The sequence below is a fragment of the Cupressus sempervirens genome, chromosome 6 (genome assembly GCF_028749045.1).
Source record: "Cupressus sempervirens isolate cs-2001-9-10 chromosome 6, ASM2874904v1, whole genome shotgun sequence".
In the NCBI taxonomy this organism is placed as follows: Eukaryota; Viridiplantae; Streptophyta; class Pinopsida; order Cupressales; family Cupressaceae; genus Cupressus; species Cupressus sempervirens.
Window position 1 is genome coordinate 3,052,814 of NC_143123.1, and position 21,669 is coordinate 3,074,482.

The window sequence follows — 21,669 nt, forward strand, 5'->3', positions numbered from 1 at the left end:
ATGAGAAGGTTGGGACCTTGCACAATCCTAGTCAAATATGGCAACAATATATACAAAGTGGAGCTTCCTGAAGATATTGGTTTATCACTAATCTTCAATGTTACTAATTTGGTTAGGTACACAGGCCCTACTCTAGATGTTGATCAAATACTTAAGGAAGTCACTCAAGATGTAGAAGACCCAACCTTAGCTCCTCCACCACCTAAGGCAACTGAAAAGGTGCTTGACTCAAAGGTTTACAAGAAGACTAGGACAACAACTTATTGGGAACATCTTGTCACGTGGCATGGCAAAGAAGATGTAGAGGCTACCTGGATCAAGGAAGAAGACTTAAATAAACAATGAATAAACTCTATTTTACTCAATCCAAGGATGGATTGAACTCTTTTTGTTTGGGGGAGTATGATGTAGGAGCACCTAGGCTAACTCCTATTCCTAGTTCCACACTTTGGTTTTTGGATTGTACTAACCTTAGCCAAGTTAGTTGGTTGTGTTTGAACCTTATAAGGTCATGTTTGTTTTATCCTAGATGTATTTTACTAGGCTTAATCCATTCTAGTTGTTTTTGAGTTGTGTTTTCTTGCCTTGTGTTTGGGTTGTTAGGAAGCAAGATTAGGGGTATGGGTCTTATACCCTAGAAATCTTGGAAAGGTTGGATTTAATTTTAATTTTTCCTCTATGATTTTTTTTACATCTTCTTCAATAGCTTGGAGTTCATACATTGTCATTTGAGGCAAAGTTGGAAAAGTTGTCAAAAAGTTGTCAATTGGGAAAAATTTCTCCATATCATGTAAATGCATGTTATGAATGCTAAATCATGCCTAAACATCCTAAAGAGACCATAATAGGCCTATTTGGGAGTTTCAAATGGTTAGATGTGAAATTTTCTAGGAGATGCAAAAAGTTAGCAATTTTGAAAAGCTGCATGACAAGATTTTGACAAAATGTTGCATTTTTGGGAGAATAAGGTTGATAGTTAGGATAACTATCTCAAACCTCTGAAGGAAATTATAAGATCATGAAGGAGACCCATTCCAAAGGTTGGAGATTGTAAAAAGTGGATTTTAAAAACTTAAGCCATGAACTATTGTTTAGAATTGATAAATTTTTGGGTTTTTTATTGCTCAAATGCCCTAATGGATTGAATGATTTCTATTTTCATTTTATAATTGTATTTCATGATCTTATAGTGCATTTTTATTTATATCTCAAGTTTATAGGTTTTCATATGTCCATAGAAAATCTTTTGTAAATAAACAGTTTGGTGGTCTTGTTTTGTCATTTTTTGTGAAAATGGCTCCCCCATGAATCCTTGCCATGGAATCATCATGGCCTTGATGAATATGGAAGTGAATTATCTACACAGTTTAAATAACAAACAAAGATTCTAGACAAAATAAAAATCAACTGATGCCCTAAGAAATCTTTCAATGCATGGTTAGGTGATCACGATGCTTGCAAGTGATTTTTGATGGATTGAATTTGCTAGATAGTTCAATCTAAGAGTTATAGAAGGAGAAGGGATGTGTGAGGAATTCATGTGTTGAAGGAGAAGTTTTTAGGATAAGTTTTTTTATGTATTTCATTAGACCCTAGTGAGAGATGGTGTGAATTACTTGAAACCCTCATTTTAGGCATAAAAGTAGCAAAAGGGTGTACAGACAGGTTAAGGACCTGAAACCCCACAAAATATTAAATTACTCCCAAAAGGGTATTCACGTTGGTAATTATTTTTCCACCTTGTTAAGGTAAATATGGAGTTGTAGCTCAAAAACTAAATTTGGAGGCCTAATTAGGAAAGTTTTGCAAAGTTTGAAGCAATTGATAATGAGATCTATGGATTTTGAAGCCAGAATTTTGGTAGAAGTCTAAAATCCCCCAAATTGAATCCCTCACTCCTGGTTGAAGGTAGAATGACCATTATTGGCAAAGTTGTGAGTTTGGGGAACAAGTTGGAATGTCCCTATGATGGATGCAAGTTATAAAACATTGGTGTAGTTGGATAGGGAAGTGTAGAGGATAAGATACCAATCCTCTTTAGGTTGGGGTGACAAAGAAGAACCTTTTTAGGATAGAAGAGAAGCCTAGGTGAGTCCTTAGTGGGAAAAAGGGCTAGTAAGCAATCCAATTTACATCAAATTGGAAGGGATCCCATGGAAACACCATCAAATTTCTTGGAGATAGTGTGTTAAAAAGTGAAAAAAGCGGATCTCAAGCATAACTCCACTCATGATTCCAAATTGTGATTAACCTTTCATTTTATTAATTCAATCATTTGGAATGAAATTTCTAGTGAAAAAGGTAAAAAACATCAAATATAACTAGAAAATTAGTAATATCTAACCTTTATTCTTGATGAAATCCACAAAATATGGTAGTTTCAAACAAAAGAATTGGACCAACATGTCAAGAAAGAGATCAACTTAGTGTAAAATGTAGATAGCTTATAGTTGGGGGAGTCAATGGTGTCTCTAGTGAGTTTGAGGGGGATTTTGGACTTTCGTGTATGTGGGGGAGGACCTCTTTAGTAAGTGAAAGACACTTTTTTGTGGCATTATCAAAGGATAAGAAAATATGGTAGTTTTGACAATCTAAAATATTTTTGAGATGGGATTTTTGTTTAATACTATGTAACTCTTATGATGATAAAATTAGTCAAAATCATAAATAATATGTAATCATACATATTCGTAATGATGGTTTAAGGAAACTAGATAGCCTTTTATAATTTCATCAACTTATAGATTAGGAATAGAGTAGAGAACATTCACAATTGTAGCACAAGGTATAACTAAAAGGATTGATTAACAAACCCATGTTTGTTTTAATAAAAAATGAAAGTAAGAGGATCCAAGTGGCCCATATAAAGATTGATCATTGATTTACTCTCCTAATCATGAACAAATTCTTGGGGGTCTTTGAAAATTATGACACAAGTTAACCTGAGATATAGAAGAAAGGTCAAAATTAATGCAATGCATAGGGGAGGGTAGAAAGCTACACGAATGAGAATTGCATACCTTTAGAAAAGATAACATTGGTAAATGGATGTAGGTGAAATATTGGTATGACATAATTGTATGTGGTAATGGAGAATACTACTCTTGGGAAGTTGATACAAAACTATAGACACAATTAAATATGAAAGCTCTTTAATTCAATCAAATTTATTCTTTTGATAATTTTACTCCATACATCCCAGCATGATGATTTATAAACAATTCATTAATAATTCATCTCTAATTACCTTTCCACAACTTTATTGATATCTTGAACACATTCACAAAGAATTTTATGAAGATATTTTTATTCCCCATCAGAATATCTATTTTTTGCATTTAGTCTCAAGGTAACCCTAGCAGTGATGAAACCAAGGAGATAACAATAAATTTTTAGAAATAATTCTAGGCTATAGTTAAGGAGAAAATGATCAAGAAAGATGTTCCTTCCAAGCTTGGTCATGGCAATGAATGGAAGCACATAAGTGACAAGAAGTGTATTGTTATCTTCAAAAGGAACACCATTGTTAGAGGAGTTACTAAGTTGAATGCACAAAATTTCAAGTAAGTAATGTCCTTAAAAAACTATATAGTTTTAACTCTAATAGCCTTGTTTCTCCTCAAGGAGACTTCCTACAATAAATTAGTCTTGTCTATGGATAACAAATATCCCTTTCCTATTTTTAGAGGATTATGTTCATGCAATAATTTGGTTCCAATACTATCTTGATCTTCAAATGAGGACATGTTGCTTAAAAATCTAGTAGGTTTTATGATTAAGAGATTCCTACTATAAAATAAGAGCCTATCCTAGTGCATTAATGTGGACATTCTCTCCTTCCATATAAGAAAAAGGGAAATGAGAAACTATAAAATGATTTTGTCCTCTCAAAAAATAAAAGTGAGGAATACAAGCCTCATGCCTTTTTCAACAACCTTTTTTTTCTATAATAAAGATAGAGATAAGAGCATGTTTATTCCTAAGTTAGATGCATTCATTAGGTAAGTAATGCACGGATGAGAATGGTTAAGAAATTGAAGATCTTGACATAAAAAGAAAGGTAAACCTCACATTCAAAAACTATAATAGGAATTCCATGATATAAATATCAGCTAAGAGGGAACATTGGAAGAGGTTCATCAAGACCAATATTGGGAAGAATTGACAGTCTTATGCTAGTTGATAAATATCAAGCCATTATCCCCTATAAGAAAAAATTACAAAGGGAAACAACGACAAAAGGTTCACAAACTAATCAAGGGATCATCAAAATTGGATCTTACTAGTAGAAGGTGTAAAGGATGTTGAAAAAAATATTGAATGTGGCTCAATTTACTCAAATATATTTCTTTCATGAATATGTCCTATTTGTCAATTTTCCCTACAAGAGCTCCACTAGTCACACTTGGTCATGTTCACCATTGAAAATAAGGTTAAGAGTCAATAGAATTGTGATATTTCTACCTAGACATTACCACATATTAACATTATTGAAGGATTATTTTTTGAGGTTCTTGGTCCATGGGAGGTTTTCTTACTATTCATTTGAAATTTATTGGTGCCCCTCATTCGGTTAGCTATCTTCACTTAGAACATATATAAGAAACTAGTTAGAAAGAAAAGATATTATAGTAAATCAGTTAGTTGTTTAGTATGGTCCTCTCATTTTTTTTAGTTTAGGTTAGGTAGGTCAAAAGAAACTATTTCCAAGATATTATTTCTACACAATCAACATCCCCCCAAGAGAATGTAGGCACTAACTAATGGTTTTCATCTAAGTGCTCTTAGACACAAGTTTTTGTGAGTTTTGGATCCAGTCCTCTATCGTCTATTTTTCTAGGTTGCTGTTGCTTTTCCTAAGAATAGTTTAAGAATTTTGGTAAAAAAATTTCCCCTTCCAAGGAGTGTTTGCAATATCAATGGTGAAGAAATAAGGATATTCTCCTCCATCCCTCAATTAGTGGTTGTACTATCTTAAATTGGAACCACTCCAATTTAATGAAGATTTAGAACACATTTAATGCAATTCTATTATTTATTTACATTTATCCTCTACTTTTCCTTCATTTAAATAATAATTTTTTTCTCATTAGACCTTTATTAATTTAGAATTAATATAAATAGATTGGACCTTTATTTCTCTTAAATTTTGTGTCCTCGTTTATTTATTTATTTAAATTAATATTGAAATTGGTCCTATCTTAGACAATATTTTATCTCCCTCAAAAATTAATCTTATGTGTCTCCTCTTATTTCCTAAATTGGGGTAGACCTTTATTAATTCAGATTAATAGTCTTTCATTTACTTCCCCAAGGAATCTTATTGTGGTCAATCATTTATTACACCATTTTAAGATGGGTCTTACCTCATTTTAAAGTTAGAGGCATTGGTCACTTTGAGATCTCTATAAAAAGGAGCCTTCTCATTTCATTTTCACATCAAACAATCAATTCTTCATGCACACACAAGGTCAAGCACTCACACTCAAGCTTTCAAACACTTAAGAATTCAATTCTTTAAGCATCCTTCAAGAAATTCCTCATTTAAGATCAATGATTCAAGCATTCAAGAAATTGTTGGAGTCATTTTCAAGATCTCCTTCAATCCATTCAAGATCCTTTGTTGCATCTTCTACATCCATCCATCTTCATCTTCTGGATCCAAATCAATTGGTAAGATGATCACTCTAAATTTGATTTGAGAGATCCTACTATTGTAAGGTGAATTCTTACATTTGTTTACATTTCTACAACTCAATTATTTCATTTCGAGGTTAACTCCTAAATTGGCGTTTGACCAAGACAAAGCCCCCATAAAATAAAAAATAAAATAAAAATTATTGTAGGTTACAGATCTCAGATCAAAAAATGGGTCACATACTAGTGTACCATTTTCATCTTTTTTCATAACTACAAAATTAGAATCAGTGTTGCATACAGTCCAATAGGGTTGCAGTGCACCCTCGATAGGCTAATCAAGGTCATAGTCCACCCCTAATTTATCCAACTTTTATCTCGCTAAATGATTTCTAGGTTTTTTTCATAGTGCACTTTTAAATTTAAATATGTGGAAATCATCCCTTTCAAAGGCCTTTTAACAGCTCATATCATTTCTCCTCTCTTGTTTCAATACACTTTATCATTGCTTAGTTCTATATTGCACATGTACTTAATTTATCTTCATATATCTTGCTAAATTAGGGTTTTTAAGGACCTTTGTATCCTTTCTCCAACCCTATAACCATTAGATCTTTATTTTCATTAGTGCTCCTTTATCACTCGGTTGGCACTAATCTTCCTGGATCTAGTTACCTTAGAATTGGATCAATTGAGAGGATCAATCTCATTAACTCTCTCTTTGAGTTGTTTAAGTGTGGTTATGTGATGAACTTAGTGTAATGTTCCTAAGGTGAAATTGACCTGTAGGTGATCTTAATCCATAGGCAATTACTTAGGTAGCCTTGTTGTATGCTCCTAGTAGCAAATGCTTCCGGTAGTTCTCCCTCCATGCTTCGAGTAGTCTTTCTAGTACCTCAAGTAGTTAGTCTTTCCAGTGCCTCAGGTAGTTGTCCTCCATGCCTCGAGTAGTCACTACATCAAGTATAGTGGAATTAGGAGGCAAAAGGGGTGACTATACAGTCCAAGAAGGATGTGTATATGATGATGGGTGAAGCCGTACGGTAGTCTAGGATAGGTCGTACAATAGTCTAGAACAAATTGTACAGTAGTCTAGTGTCAAGCTACCAGGCCATATGGTAGTTTTTGGATAGGCCATATGGTAGTAGTAGGGTTGTACAATGGGCCTTGGGTAGTCATACAATAAGTAAACAAAAAGTTGTATGGTGCACGATGGAGAAGGAAATCACAGAGAATGGAGTGAGAGAGGTCTTGCACCATGGTTAGTGAGTTACATATGATTCCCAGTAATCAACAATATTTGACAAGTAATTCATATATACAAACAAGAGATACCAACAAAGTCACTCCACAAAATATATTGAAAATTTGCTAGAATCGAATCAAGAAATACACAGACAAAATAGGGTGAGGGTTAAATCCCATCAAATTTGCACAAACCAAATAGGGAAGATCTTTCACTTCCAAAATGGTGAACGATCTAGAACTCCAATAGGAATTTTTTGTACATAGAAAATAATCCAAAAGCATGCCTAAAACAACCTACAAGAAGGCCTTATAAAGGACTTCGGGGAAACTTCCTGAAGGATTACAAAATAGCAATAAGTTGACAAGTACAAAAATAAAGAGTGGGCCTGAGAGATTAAAAACATTGATTCTCGGCCACATAAAAAAATATTATTAGTTAATAATATTGGAAACATTACAGTCCTCTGTGCCCAAAAATTGCTTGCCCTCAAGCAATTGCAAACTTGGATGCTCTAGAATTTGCTCACCTTCCCAAGTGGCATCCTTGACAGGAAGATCCTTCCATTGCACAAAAAACTCCTTAATGGTATGGGACCTGAACTTCTTCTCCTGGACATCTATGATCTCTGCTGGTTCTAAAGTTAATTTCTCTTCTTCATAAATGGGAGGAAATTCCTTTAACACTATGACATGTTGTCCAATAGCCTTCTTCAGTGATGACACATGAAAAAAATTGTGGATTCAACTCCCTTCAGCAAGCTCCAATTCATAGGCAACTTCTCCTACCTTTCAAACCACTCTATAGGGTCCGTAGAAGCATGGTTTTAGTTTCTCCTTACTAGATGAATTCAAGGATGATTGTTTATACAGTTGAAGTCAAAGGTATACCAAATCACCCACCTCAAAACTTCTCTCAATTTGATGTCGGTCTACAAATATCTTCTATTGATTTTGAGTCCTTTGTAGATTTTCCTTGAGAGATCTCATGATATCTAAACTCTCTTATAGCCAATCTTTAGCCCTCGATGCATGACTATCTCCCAATGCCAAATCCATGAATGATGAAGGTTCATTACCATACAATGCTTTGAAGGGTGGCATGCCTATTGACATGTGATAGGTAGTGTTGTAACAATGCTCACCCAGATGCAACCAATGCACCCATGCCTTCTATTGTGCTGAAACATAATTCCTTAGATAGCCCTCCAACCATTTGTTCACAATCTTTGTCTATCCATTTGACTATAGATGGTAGCTTGTACTTGGTGACAACTCCATTCCCACTAGCCTAAATAACTCCATTCAAAAAATGTTAAGAAATCAACTATCTCTGTTACTTACTATATTTCTTGGAAGACCATGTAAATGGAAAACTTCACAAAAGAACAACTCAACCACTTTTAATTCTTAGTACCCAGTGGAAATGGAAAAGAAATGGGCATACTTGGTCAAATGATCGACCATGACAAAAATGCAATCCTTTCTCTAAACTTTGGGTAGCCCAATGATGAAATCCATTGAAATGCTTTCCCACTTTTTATTAGGGATTGGCAATGGTTGGAGAAGTCCCATAGGTAGGTTGTGCTTAGATTTTTTTTTCTAACAGGTAGAGCATTCTTGTACATACTGTAAGACATCATTCTTGAGGCCATTCTATGTAAAACATTCTCAAAATTTCTCGTATTTTTTTAGGTATCTTACGTGTCCAGCCAACGGTGAATCATGCATCTCCTTAAAAATTCTTTCCTTCATTTTGGAATTAGGTACCAGATAAATCTTGCCCTTGTACTAGATAATATCATCAACCACCTTATACCTATCATCCTATACTTGACCATCCATCAACTATCAAGCAAATATGTTCTTGGAGTATTCAAACAATAGGTGTTCCTTCCAACCTGCTAAAATTTTAGACAATGAATATATTGTAGGCTTCATTGATAGAGCATCAACCACTATATTATATTTTCCCCTCACATACTCAATATCAAAGTCAAAAACTTGAATTTTGCTAACCCACTTTTGTTGTCATTCATTTAAGTCTTTCTACTCTAAAAAACATCTCAGGTTGTTGTGATCTGTTTGCACCACAAATTTTGCCCCAACAAGATATTGTTGAAACTTTATTAGTGCATGCATGATTACGAGCATCTATTTATCATAGATGGAGTACAATCATTCTACTTTTGAGAGTTTTTAACTCTTGAACACAACAAGGTGATAGTTTTGCATCAACACCACCCCAATACCTTCTCCTAAAGCATCACACTCCAAGATGAAGGACAAATTGAAATCGGGTAGTGCTAGAATAGGGCATGAACTTATAACTTCCTTCAACTTGTCAAAAGTGTGTTGTGCCTTCAAATCCCAATAAAAAGATCCTTTTTTTGTCAAGTTTTTCAGTGGTGCACTAAGTTGTGAGAACCCGTCACGAACCTTCTATAATAACTGCATAATCCAGGGAAGCCACGTAGATCAGAGAGAGTCTTGGGAGGTGGCCAATCCAAGATGGCTTGAATCTTTTCCTAGTGTACTTGAACCCCTTGAGCACTCATTATATGCCCTAGATACAATATCTGCATCATTCCAAACTTGCATTTAGACCTCTTGGCAAACGGTGACTATGACTCCATAATTCCAAGTACTTCATCCAAATGCCTCAAATGTTCCTCCCATGTATTATTGTAAATAAGTATGTCATCAAAAAATAGCAATAGGTGCTTTCATAGTTGCTTGTTGAAGATGTGGTTCATGCATGACTAGAAAGTAGCTAGAGCATTGGTTAGATCAAATGGAATAACTAGGAACACATAATGTCCATAGTGGCAACGAAAAGCAGTCCTCTCCACATCTCTATCCCTCATGTAGATCTGATGATATCTCGAATGAAGATCTATTTTTGAAAAATAGAGTGCTCCATGTAACTCATCCAATAGTTCGTCGATCCTGGGAATGGGGTACCTATTTTTAATGGTTTTCTTGTTTAGTGCATGATAGTCCACACACAGTCAAAGGGTTCCATCCTTCTTCTTAACCAAAACTACTGACGATGCAAAGGGACTAGAACTAGGCCTAATCCATCCTTTATCTAGGAGTTCTTGGATCATTTTTTCTATCTCATCCTCAAACCTTTTAGGATGGTTGTAGGGTGTAGTGATGACGAGTTTGGCTCCTTCCTCCAACTCAATGGTGTGCTCAAATCCTCTATGTGGAGGGATGCCTAGAGGGATGTTGACCAAGACTGTACTATACTTATCCAACATTGTGTGAAACTCATCATCCTAGTAGTTGGTCTTTTGTCCTTTCATCAATTTTGTTGATATCAAACATTGTGCTGCCCAAACAATGTCATCATGTCAAAGAATGGCTTCCATCTATTGTGCTAAGATTTCCTTCGGCCCTCCATTTGACATTCCCCTAAGGACCACCTTCTTTCCATCCACTTCAAATGAAAATGCCATTAATTTGAAGCTTTGTGTGTACTTGTCCAAAATTTCCATCCACTGGATGCCAAGAATGACTTCCATGTCATCCAAATCTACTACAAAGAAATCTTCAGTCACCATATGGTTTCCCATGGTAATGCTAAGTTGTGGGACCAAATGGGTAAATGATAGGAGGTTTCCTCCTACTACCTTGACTTGGAATCCTGCATGTGTCTCCATAGTTAAAGCTCTTTGTTTCACTAGTGATGAATTAATGAAATTTAGTGGGGCCCCACTGTCTAGTATGACTATGACCCATTGTCTTTCGAGAGTTCCTCATACCCAAAAAATAGTACACCTCAGAGTGCCCACTAGAGAAATGGTTCCTCCTTGATGTACTAGTACAGCAATCATCTCTTTATGATTTATGTTACTCTCTTTCACAATTTTTTGATCATCTTCTTTGACTCATGGTTCCTCATCCTCTTCATTGTCTGACATCACCTCTATGTAATGGATCTTCCCCTTTCCTAAGCATCAGTTTCCTAGTTCCCATGATTCCTTACAATTAAAACACAGCTTCCTCCTCCTCAAATCTTGTCTTGTAGCTTCATCTATTGATTGCTTCTTTGGAGGGGGCTTGTTGTATTTCTCCTTTGAAACAATGGGTGGTCTGGCATGTGAATAACTTTTAGAATAAGAAGTGGAAGTTTCCATGTCTCATGCCTTCTTGATTGTTGCAATAAGTGTGTCAGAGTTAAAACCCTTCATCCAACCATTTAAGGGTTTGGTCAACCCATCCATGAATAAAACAACAAGTCTTCTCTCTAAAATTTTTGTCACTAGTATGGATAACCTCTAAAATTTTGTAATGTAGCTCTCTATTGATCTAGTTTGCTTTAGTTGTGCCAACTCCTTGAAGTTAAGTTCTAGATCCCTTCCATCAAAGTAGTCAATAAGCCTCTCCATGAACTTGGCATATGAAGTGATTTGATCATGACCGAGGGTGACCATCCTATGGTGCCACCATTCATGGGCAATTCCCTCCAAGTGAAGTGCTACAAACTTGATTGCCTCTTCTTTAGGTATGGGGTTGAGCTAGAAGTATGTATCAACCTTTTGAACCCATTCTTGTGTTGATGTATGCCTAGATCCATCAAAGCATGATAAGTTTATCTTTCCAATCTTTTATCTAATTTCATCATTGTAATCACCCTGCCTCCTAGAATATCTCATTTGCAAATTCACATAATCCTTGAAGGACAATTATGCACCAAATCTGGCATCAAAGTAGTCTTGACAGAATTGATCTTGCATTTCAAGGAAAGTAGGCTCTTGTTCCCTAGGTTGTTCCAACTATCAGGGAAATGTTGGCATCATAGGTTGTGTGTGGGATTTCTCTGTATGAAGCCTTTCATTGATAGAATTATTACCATGCCCATTGTGTCCTCCATTTGACCTTCCTTGTGCCAAAAGTCAGAGGGTCTCATCAATTTGATCTTTGCCCCTTCACCAAGGTCTCACTAAGCTATCATTGTCCATTTAACAAGGTTTCACTGAGTTGTTGTTGTCCACTTGTTAGCTCCCTTAGAAGTTGCATCATTTCAGCACTTGATTCACCCATTCTTCCTACTGATCAGGATCTTGGTGGCATCCAATATTACTAATAGGCTAGCAAGATCACTAGCTTTGATACCACTATAATGTGCCTAAGGTGAACTTGGCCTGTAAGTGATCTCAATCCATAGGAATTACTTAGGCAGCCTTGTTGTGTGCTCCCAGTAGCAAATGCTTCAGGTAGTTCTCCCTCCGTACTTCAAGTAGTCTTTCCAGTGCCTCAAGTTGTTCTCCTTTGTGCCTCAGGTAGTCTTTCTAGTGCTTTAGGTAGTTCTTCTCTATGCCTTGAGTAGTCACTACATTAGGTACGATAAAATTAGGAGGCAAAAGGGGTGACTGTATAGTCCAAAAAGGATGTCTGTATGGTGATTAATGAAGCCATAGGGTAGTTTGGGATAGGTTGTATGGTAGTCTGGGACAAGTTGTACGATAGTTTGGTGTCAGGCTACCAGGTCATATGGTAGTCTATGGATAGGACATAAAATAGCAGTAGGATTGTACAATGGGCCTTGGGTAGCCGTATGGTAAGTAAACATAAAGTTGTATGGTGTGGGATGGAGAAGGAAATTGCAAAGAATGGAGTGAGGGAGGTCCTACACCATGGTTAGTGAGTTACATACAATTCTCGGTAATCAACAATATTTAACAAGTAATTCATATATAAAACCAAGAGATGCCAACAAAATTGCTCAAGAAAATATATCGATATTTGCCAAAAGAAAATCGAGAAATACACAGACAGAATAGGGTGAGGGTTAAATCTCACTGAAACTACGCAAGCCAAATAGAACGTACAAGAAAGCCTTATAATCCAAAAGCATGCCTAAAAGAACCTACAAGAAATCCTTATAAAGGGCTTTAGGGAAACTTCCTGAAGGATTACAAAATAGCAATAAGCCAAAAAGTACAAAAATAAAGAGTGGACCCAAGAGATTAGAAACATTGAATCTTAGCCACATAACAAAATATTATTATTTAATAATACTGGGGACATTACACTTAGGGTTGTATATACTTTATTCACATTCCCCCTATATATGAGCAATGTTAGTATGCTAATAGAAACCAAATTTAAATAAAGCTTCTACAAACTAAACAAAATTCATAAACTTCAAGATAGACTAAGATGAACTCTCAATTGAGAATATGAGCCCTTGATGGGCTCTCTCAATGAGAAGCTCTCTTGTTGAGTGGCTTTATCTAAATAGATAGGATGTATGCTCAAGCTTATGCTTCAAAAAGGGCTTCAAATGGAGTTGGAATTTGGGTGTGAGTGTATGGTTTTGATGTAAAATGGCTTCTTAAAATGGCATTATGACTTTACTTCATGGATTGTGTTGTTTTGCAAAGGGGAAGGATCCAATTTATAGGCAAGAGGCTTGAGGGATTGAGGGATAAGATGCAAGGATGGGGAAAAGCTCATGGAGGGCTCAGATTGCATGAGAGGATAGCACATGGATTGTGCTTCCTTATAGCCAATCAGGGAGTGACACATGTTACAGGGTGAGAGGATGGAGGAAAGTGGAAGGATGAGTCAAAAAAGGAGGCTCAAGGGATAAAATCTTCATAAAGACCCTCATAATGGCTTGTAAGAGCAATGAAAGGGCTTGGAAGAGTCATTTATGGCCTAGTGGGCTTCATAAAGTTTTATGGTTGGGATATTTTGAGGGAGATGAGAGGAATTTCGACTTGGGCTTGATTAGGAAGGTTTTAAGCTTGCTTAGGATTGTGCAAATGATTAGAGGATGGATTAGGATGGTTTAGGATTAGCTTAGGGATAGGCAAGTGGATGGCATTTAATGAGGGTGGGTGAAGGAAGAGATATTTGTTAACTTTGGCTTGGGTTAGTAAGTCTTAACCCATGTTTAGGGAATGCGAAAAGGTTAGGAGGGGATTAGGATTAGGTTTAAAGACATCTTCTAGAAGAGTCTAGACTTTGGATGAGGATAAAGACTTTCTAGAATAGTCTAGAACTTCCTAGGATGAGGATGAAGACTTTCTAGAAGAGTCTAGAACTTCTTAGGATGAGGATAAATTAGATTTTTAGAAAATAAATAAAGTTTTATTTATTTCAAGGGTTTGGGTTGAGGAGATATTTATTAAAACTTTTTTAATAAACATGAGGATTAATATTTAATCTTAATTAAATATTTTGAGTTGGGATTAGGGGTAGGAAATGATGGGATTAGCCTTTAATCAAAATTAAAGAAGGATTAGAAGATTTTGGAAGAGGTTAGTGGTCCTAAGGAAATTGGCCAACTTTTGGGCAAAAAATAAATTTTTAATTTATTTTGGGCTTTTGGGTCAATTTATTAATTAAATAATTAATACATAAGGAAATAATGTTTAAATAAGATTTAAACATTTTTGGGAGGGATTCTTTGATTAAATATTTTTAATTAAGATAAAGGGATTTAATGGCATAAAAATAAATAAATTAAATAAATAAATAAATAAATAATAAATGATGATGTCATCAGGAATTTTTTCAAAAAATAAAAATACTTTATTTTCTAAAGGATTTAGGCATGGCATCAAAGATGCCCAAGGCTAGACTAGAAGAGGAGAGAATGGACTACGAGATGCCCCCTCAAGAAGGTGGCGGGGAGAGAAAGCAAGGCTCGACGGCTTCTTGAAAAGTACAAGAATCCAAGATGAGCAAGGAGACTCAAATTGGCTTAAGAGAAGAGGTCTAGTTAGCTCAAACTCTCACTACGGGAGAATGATAAAGGGAGAATCAGAGGCACAAGAGGAAGCAAGCTTAAGATCTCAGGGATTGCAGAGGATGAAGGATCAGAGTGCTATAAAAAGGAATCCAGGATAGGGAGATGGATGATGGGATGATAAAGCTGATGCAACAGGATTTCAAAGAGTCAGATGGGTGGAAGATGGGTTTCAGAGATCCCTAGGACTAGGATTATGGAGCTCAAAAGATGAGGCTTGGTGGATTGATTGGATTGGTGGATCCCTAAGACTAGGATTGTGGATCCCTAAAGCTAAATGGGCAGATTGATTCAAAGAGATACTGATGCATAAGTTGGGGTAGGAGAGACAGATGTTGGATATGGATGGGGGATAATGGAGATGAAGGGAAACCATTGAAGCTTTTTTGAGCAGGGGGATACTTCAAAGAGAATTACCACCATGAAGTTGAGCACTAGATTTTCTATAGGACTATTGGTTAATTTCCAAGGTTACCAAGAACATCAAGGCCTTTTCACCAACTGTCCAGAGGACTGATGGACTGACTCAAAACAAACACGCAAGGATTGCCCTAGCATCACACATGAATCCCAGAGGAAGCAGCGTGGAACTAACACTGGGTAACCCACAAGCAGAAAAGAAAAACAAACAAAAGACCTGATCAAGACCTTACACTCAGATTTCCCCATTCGAGGTATACCATGATATGGAAGATCATGGCAACCTTGAGGAGGTAACAAAAAGATTGTTTGGAAAAGATACTTCAAGACCCAAAAGGGAAGATTCCAAATCAAAAGAAAGTGAAAATCCAAAAGAGTATCGTTTGCCAATGAGATGGGTGGGACGAGGTACTAATGGACCAAGATCAAACATGAGAAAAGCTATATCCTACAAGGATCTATCAGAGAGCACCTAAGTTGATGGATCTGGATGAGTGATGTGTTTGGCAAGCTGAACTAAGAAAGATAACACTTTGGTGATAGGAGATCTAGCTAAAGGATGCATTGGAATAGCTAACCAAGGGTTGTGCGATGTGTGCAAGATGCTGATCAAGGAGGAACTGACACGAAAGCTGGATAGATACAATGGTACTAAGCTAAAAAGGATGTACAAGCTGACAAACCAAGATATGTTACAAATGTACAAGGTTTTTTCATGTTTTGGTTTTTTTGAGATGGAAATGTTCGCGAAGGGTGGGATGTCTGCAATAGTTAATAGGTGGATAGGTAGATGGTTTGCAAAAAGCTTAAGGGAAATGGGATTCTTTGTGTGCATGTGATAGGATACAAGCTAGGATACAAGATTTGGCATATAATACAAGCTGAAATATGGTACAAGCTTTGGACAAGATTCGGATATACAAGCTATGATACAAGATTTACAAGCTAGGGTACAAGATTTACAAGATGAGGTACAAGATTTACAAGCTGTACAGGAGGTATTTACAAGCTTCATTAGATTTTGGATATTTGGTTGGAACACCAAGGGAACAAGAAGGTATGTTATGGGATGGTGGGTGGATGAATGAGGGATAGGATAGTGATAGATAATGGACTAGTCTTAGTACACAAGGCACCTGAATTACTAGGTTTTCACCAAAGTACCTATCCAAGGCACTTGAATTGCCAAGTTTTCACCATTAGATGCTTATTTCTCTTTACTATTTTTTTTTTTGTATTTTTCAAAAGCTGGGTATACCAAGGATCTTCAAGCATAAAACTTCTTGAGATGAATGATGTTAGTAGGATCATTCAAGAGTTCTCCTTTCGATGTAGATAACTGATAGGCTCCGAAGCCAAAGGAGGCAGTGACAACATAAGGACCAAGCCAGGTAGGTTCAAACTTGCCTTTCTTTTCTCGATTAGCTTGGACTTTCATATTTTCTTTGAGGACCATGTTGTGCGGCTGAAAGTGTCATGGAAGCACCTTCTTGTTGAAATTCCTTTTGAGATGAGTTTGATAGACTGTGAGATGATCATAGGCTTGTTGTTGCTTCTCGTCTAAGAGATCTAGCTAGGTGAGCCGAGCTACTCTGTATTCTTCATCTGATATTTTCCCTTGCAAAGATATGTGCAAGGAGGGAAGTCAACCTCTATGGGTAGTATTGCTTTGGCACCATAGACTAGGGAGTATGGAGTTGTTCTTGTGGATGTATGGAAGGAGGTTCGATAGGCCCATAGGGCTGGATTTATTTGTAGGTTCCAATCGTGGCCGGAATCATTGACAACTTTCTTTAGGATTTTGAGGAGGGTTTTGTTAGTTGCCTCTGCCTGGTCGTTACCTTGTGGGAAATATGGGCTAGAAAAGTGGTGATGGATGCAAAGGGAAGTGCATAATTCTTCCATGTTGAGATTTTAAAAGTTATCTCCATGGTCGGTGAAGATGGTGGATGGGATACCAAAGTGGCAAACAATGTGGTACAAGATGAACTTGGAGACCTAAACTCCTGTAGCTAAGACTAGGGGGACTGCTTCCACCCACTTAGTGAAATAGTCTGTAGCTATTATTATCCATTTATGTCCATCGGATGAGAGGGGTGTGATAGTTCCAACTAGATCAAGGCCCCAACAAGTGAAAGGCCAAGGTGGTGCAATAGGCTGTAGATCTTTTGCTGGAGCATGCATGAGATTTGCATTCTGTTGACATGGGAGACACTTTCTGACAAAGTCATAGGAGTCTTCTTCAATGGTAGGCCAATAGTAGCCTACTCTAAGGATTTTTCATGCTAGGACAATACCACTCGTGTGGGCATCGCAAAGTTTGGAATGTACTTCTTTTAACGCCATCGCGGCCTCATTTTCATCTAAACATCGAGAGAGAGTATCATGATAACCCCGATGATATAAGGTATTGGCTATGATACAAACCAAGATACAAACACAATTTGAATCCTTATTCACATAGGCGGGTGTGAGGAGTTTCTCGACTAAAAACTCATACTATGTAGCTGCTTGGGGAATTTCCAAGAGTGAGTTGATAGTAGCCATAGCGTCTGCTGCTTTGTTTTGTATTTGAGGCACTTGTGTAAACTGAAGCCTTGTAAAATGTTGGGTTAGCTGATCAACTAGCTCTTTGTAGGGTAATAGCTTTTCATCTTTGGTTTTAATATTCATTTAGGGCTTGCTTGATGATGAGCTGAGAATCACCAAAAATTTGTAACTTAGTAATGTTCCATTCTATAGCTATCTTTAATCCTGCTATGAGAGCCTCATATTTAGCTATATTGTTGGTGCTAGGGAATTGTAGCTTGAAGGCTTTTGGAATGTAATCTCCTTGAGGTGTAACCAACAATATTCCTACCCCTGATCCATGAGATGTGTGTGAGCCATCAAAATAAAGTTTCCATGGGGGCTGTTCTTCAATTAGACAAACATGTTCATCTAAAAATTCTATGATCAAAGGATATGTATCTACTAGAGGCACATCAGCTAGGTGATCTGATATAGCTTGCCCTTTGATTGCCTTTCTGTCCACATACTGGATGTCAAATTTGCTAAGGAGCATAACCCATTTGGCCAAACGGCCTGTAAGTGTTGTTCTGGAGAGCATATACTTGAGAGGGTCAATCTTGGAGACTAGTTGGATGGTATGACTTAGCATGTAGTCGCGAAGCTTTTGAGTTGAGAAAACAACTGCCAAACAAGCTTTTTTCATAGGAGTATAATTGAGTTCATAACCAACTAGGGTTCTATTGATGTAGTAGATGGCTCTTTCTCTGTCATAGTCATCGAGTTGTGCTAGAAGTGCCCCTAGAGCAGTAGGCATTGCTGATATGTACAAAATTAGGGGACGACCAGGAACTAGTGGAACAAAGATAGCGAGATTGGTGAGATACTGCTTGAGCTAATCGAAGTTGTGCTGACATAAAGGATCCCACTTGAAGTTCTCATCCTTCTTCAGTAAATGTGCAAATGGTGTACACTTATTTGCAAGCTGGGAGATGAAGCACCGGACGGATTGAAGCTTTCCCTAAAGAGAGCGAAGCTGTCGCAATGTCTGGGGAGGAGGCATTTCTAAGTTAGCCTTGACCTTCTTGGGGTCAATCTCTATACCTTATTTAGAAACTATAAAGCCTAGAAGCTTTCCAGATGTGACCCCAAAGACACACTTCTTGGGATTCAGCATGAGATGATATTTGGCTAACCTATCAAAGACTTTCTTCAAGTCAGTAAGATGATCCATGAAGGTATGATATTTGACCAAGATATCATCCACATAATCCTCCAAAATGCTATGGATGAGATCATGAAAAATGGATGTCATAGCTCTTTGATAGGTAGCCCCAGCATTCTTTAGGCCAAAAGGCATCATGTTGTAGCAAAAGGTTCCCCAAGGGGTAGTGAATGTTGTCTTATGCTGATCCTCTTTGGCAATCTTGATTTGATTATACCCAAAAAATCCATCCATGAGGGACAAAATTTCATGTCTAGTTGTAAGGTCTACAATCATATCTATGTTGGGTAAAGGAAAATCATCTTTTGGACAAGCTTTGTTAAGATCTCTGAAATCAATGCAAATTTTGATGTCACCAAAAGGCTTAGTGACGAGGACCATGTTGGAGATCCACTCTAAGTAGTCGATAGGTCGGATAACCTTAGTAGCTAACATTCTTTCTAATTCAACTTTGATTAGTAATGCCACCTTGGGGTGCATTTTTCTAAGCTTTTATTTGACGAGCCTAATCTTTGGATCGACTGCAAGATGATGAACTACAAGCTTTCGATCAAGTCCTGGCATGTCCTGATATGACCATGCAAATCGGCCAATGTTCTCTCTTAAGACCTCAAAGAGGAGATCAACTTGGTCTTGTGATAGGGATACAACAATGTGAACAAGTTTGGGGATCTCTGAAGAACCGATGTTGACTTCTGTAGTATCCTCAATTAGAATAGAAGATATCTCTGGTCGATTATCTTGAGGAGGCAATGCTAAATCCTCATGTTCTACTTGTGACTCTAGATTTTCTTGCTAAGGGGTTCTCTTCACTGCCTTAACTAGTCTCGGTTTCACCTTAGTTCCAGTTTTGGGTGTATCAGAACTAGGTTGGGGATTTTCTCCAAAATACCCCTTTGGATCTAGCTTATAGATATAGGCAAAATCTAGCTTTGTTTTCTTGTGAGGAGTTTCGGCTCCCATGAATCTCAAAAGTGCTTCCTCTGATGTGAACTCATCAATGTGTATGATGCTTGGTTGGTCCCAATCTATGAGTTGTGGATGGGCGAGTGGTAGATCAATGAAATGGATGGATAGTTCTCGAAGAATAGAGTCTCCCAGGGAGATTTGGTCTGGGATATCATCGTAGGCTCTCTTTTCAACTTCCTCAATAATGTCTTCGATTTTGACAAGGTCGCGGTGAATGTTCAAAAAAGCATGACCATTTTTATTGGTGCCCCCAGTTGTGGGTATGCCAAAGCCAAGACCTGACTTCGTTTCCTACTGGTGTGCTTTGATGGGGCATTGCATGCCTCTTTCTTTTGGTCCTAGACCACCACCTTGATAGTTCCATTTATCAGTGATGAGCTTATGTTCTTGAGGATACTTTTGGCTGAAGTGATCAAGACATGCTTGATTTCTTGGAGGTGCATCCTTATGTAACCAATTGTTGATATCTGGAGTGAGCTCCTCATGAAGAGGAATTTTTGAGGATACAAAGGTTGTTGGGCCAAACTATTTGTATCAAGGAGGTGGAGTATCCTTAGCTTTGTGATATGTTAGTCGCCCATGAGCATGTGGATCAAGTGGGAGTGCCCCAACAACAAATGCATCTGACAGACTATACTCTCCACAGCCTTTTTGATTGATCTTCATGGTAGAGAGGGTGGAGGCAAGGATGGTTTTTGGGTCATTACAAGTGTGGGATGAGCTGGTGATGGTTGTGTCGATATCAATTCTAGGGCAACGGTTTGTATATGAGGCTTCAACCGCATTGCAGTAAGCAAAGGGTTCTGGATTGGTATGGATGGTTACCTCAGTGCCTTGATGCAAAAATTTGACGCACTGATGGTAAGTGGATGGAACGGCTTTCATGGCATGAATCCATGGGCGACCAAGGAGGATGTTGAATGGTAGGTTTAGATAAATAACATGGTAGAGTGTTTCTTGGATGATTGGCCCAACCTTGATTGGCAGAAAAATAGTCCCTTTTGTGGTTCTTCCGAAGTTGTCATAAGCTTTGATGGTGATAACTTCACTGATGATATCTACCTCAGTATACCTAGCTTGTTTTATGAACTTTAGGGTACAAATATTCAAGTTTGATCCATTATCTATCATTACTCTTTTTACAGCAAAATTGGATACCATAATGGCTATGCGGAGCGGAAGGGTGTGATCTGGCTCGACCACGGGTATGTCGGTGGGTTTGAATGATAGGGCACATGAGGATGAAAGGTGTCCAACAAGATTACGAAAATCAGTAGCGTTGATATCTAAAGGGACATGGCATTCTATGAGAGCACTGTTAAGGATGTTCTTGTACACAGGACTAGTGCGGAGAAGGTCTAAAATGGAGATTTGGGTTGGCATGTTCCCAAGGTGTTCCAAGATATTGTACTCTCTTTTTAATGGAGCAGATGGTGCTGGTGAAACTGGTGGGCCTGCGATGTTAAATTGCTCTCTTCGAGTGGTGACTGCACACTCATTATTTGGTCCTTGGATATTGATAACATTGACAGTAGGCTCTTTCTCAGATATACAACCTATGAGGCTACCATAATCTATATAGGATGATGTGTGGTCATTGTTCTTCCCATGCTATTGGTTTGGCTAGCGGTTGTTGGTGTTGTTGTTGTTGGTTTGGATAAGTGCTTTTCTAGGATTTTGGTTGTTGTGAGGAGGAAAAGCATTTTGATAGATTTGTGAGCCTACATTGGGAGAGGTTTGGGCACCAATGGTGATTTCTTTCCGATCAATGAGGTCCTGCACATAATCTTTTAGTTTCATGCATTTGAGGGTAGTGTGACCTTTTACCCTATGAAATTTGCAGTACTCATTATCTTTGTACCATGTAGCTTTGGATTGGCTTGGGTCAAGTTGTTGG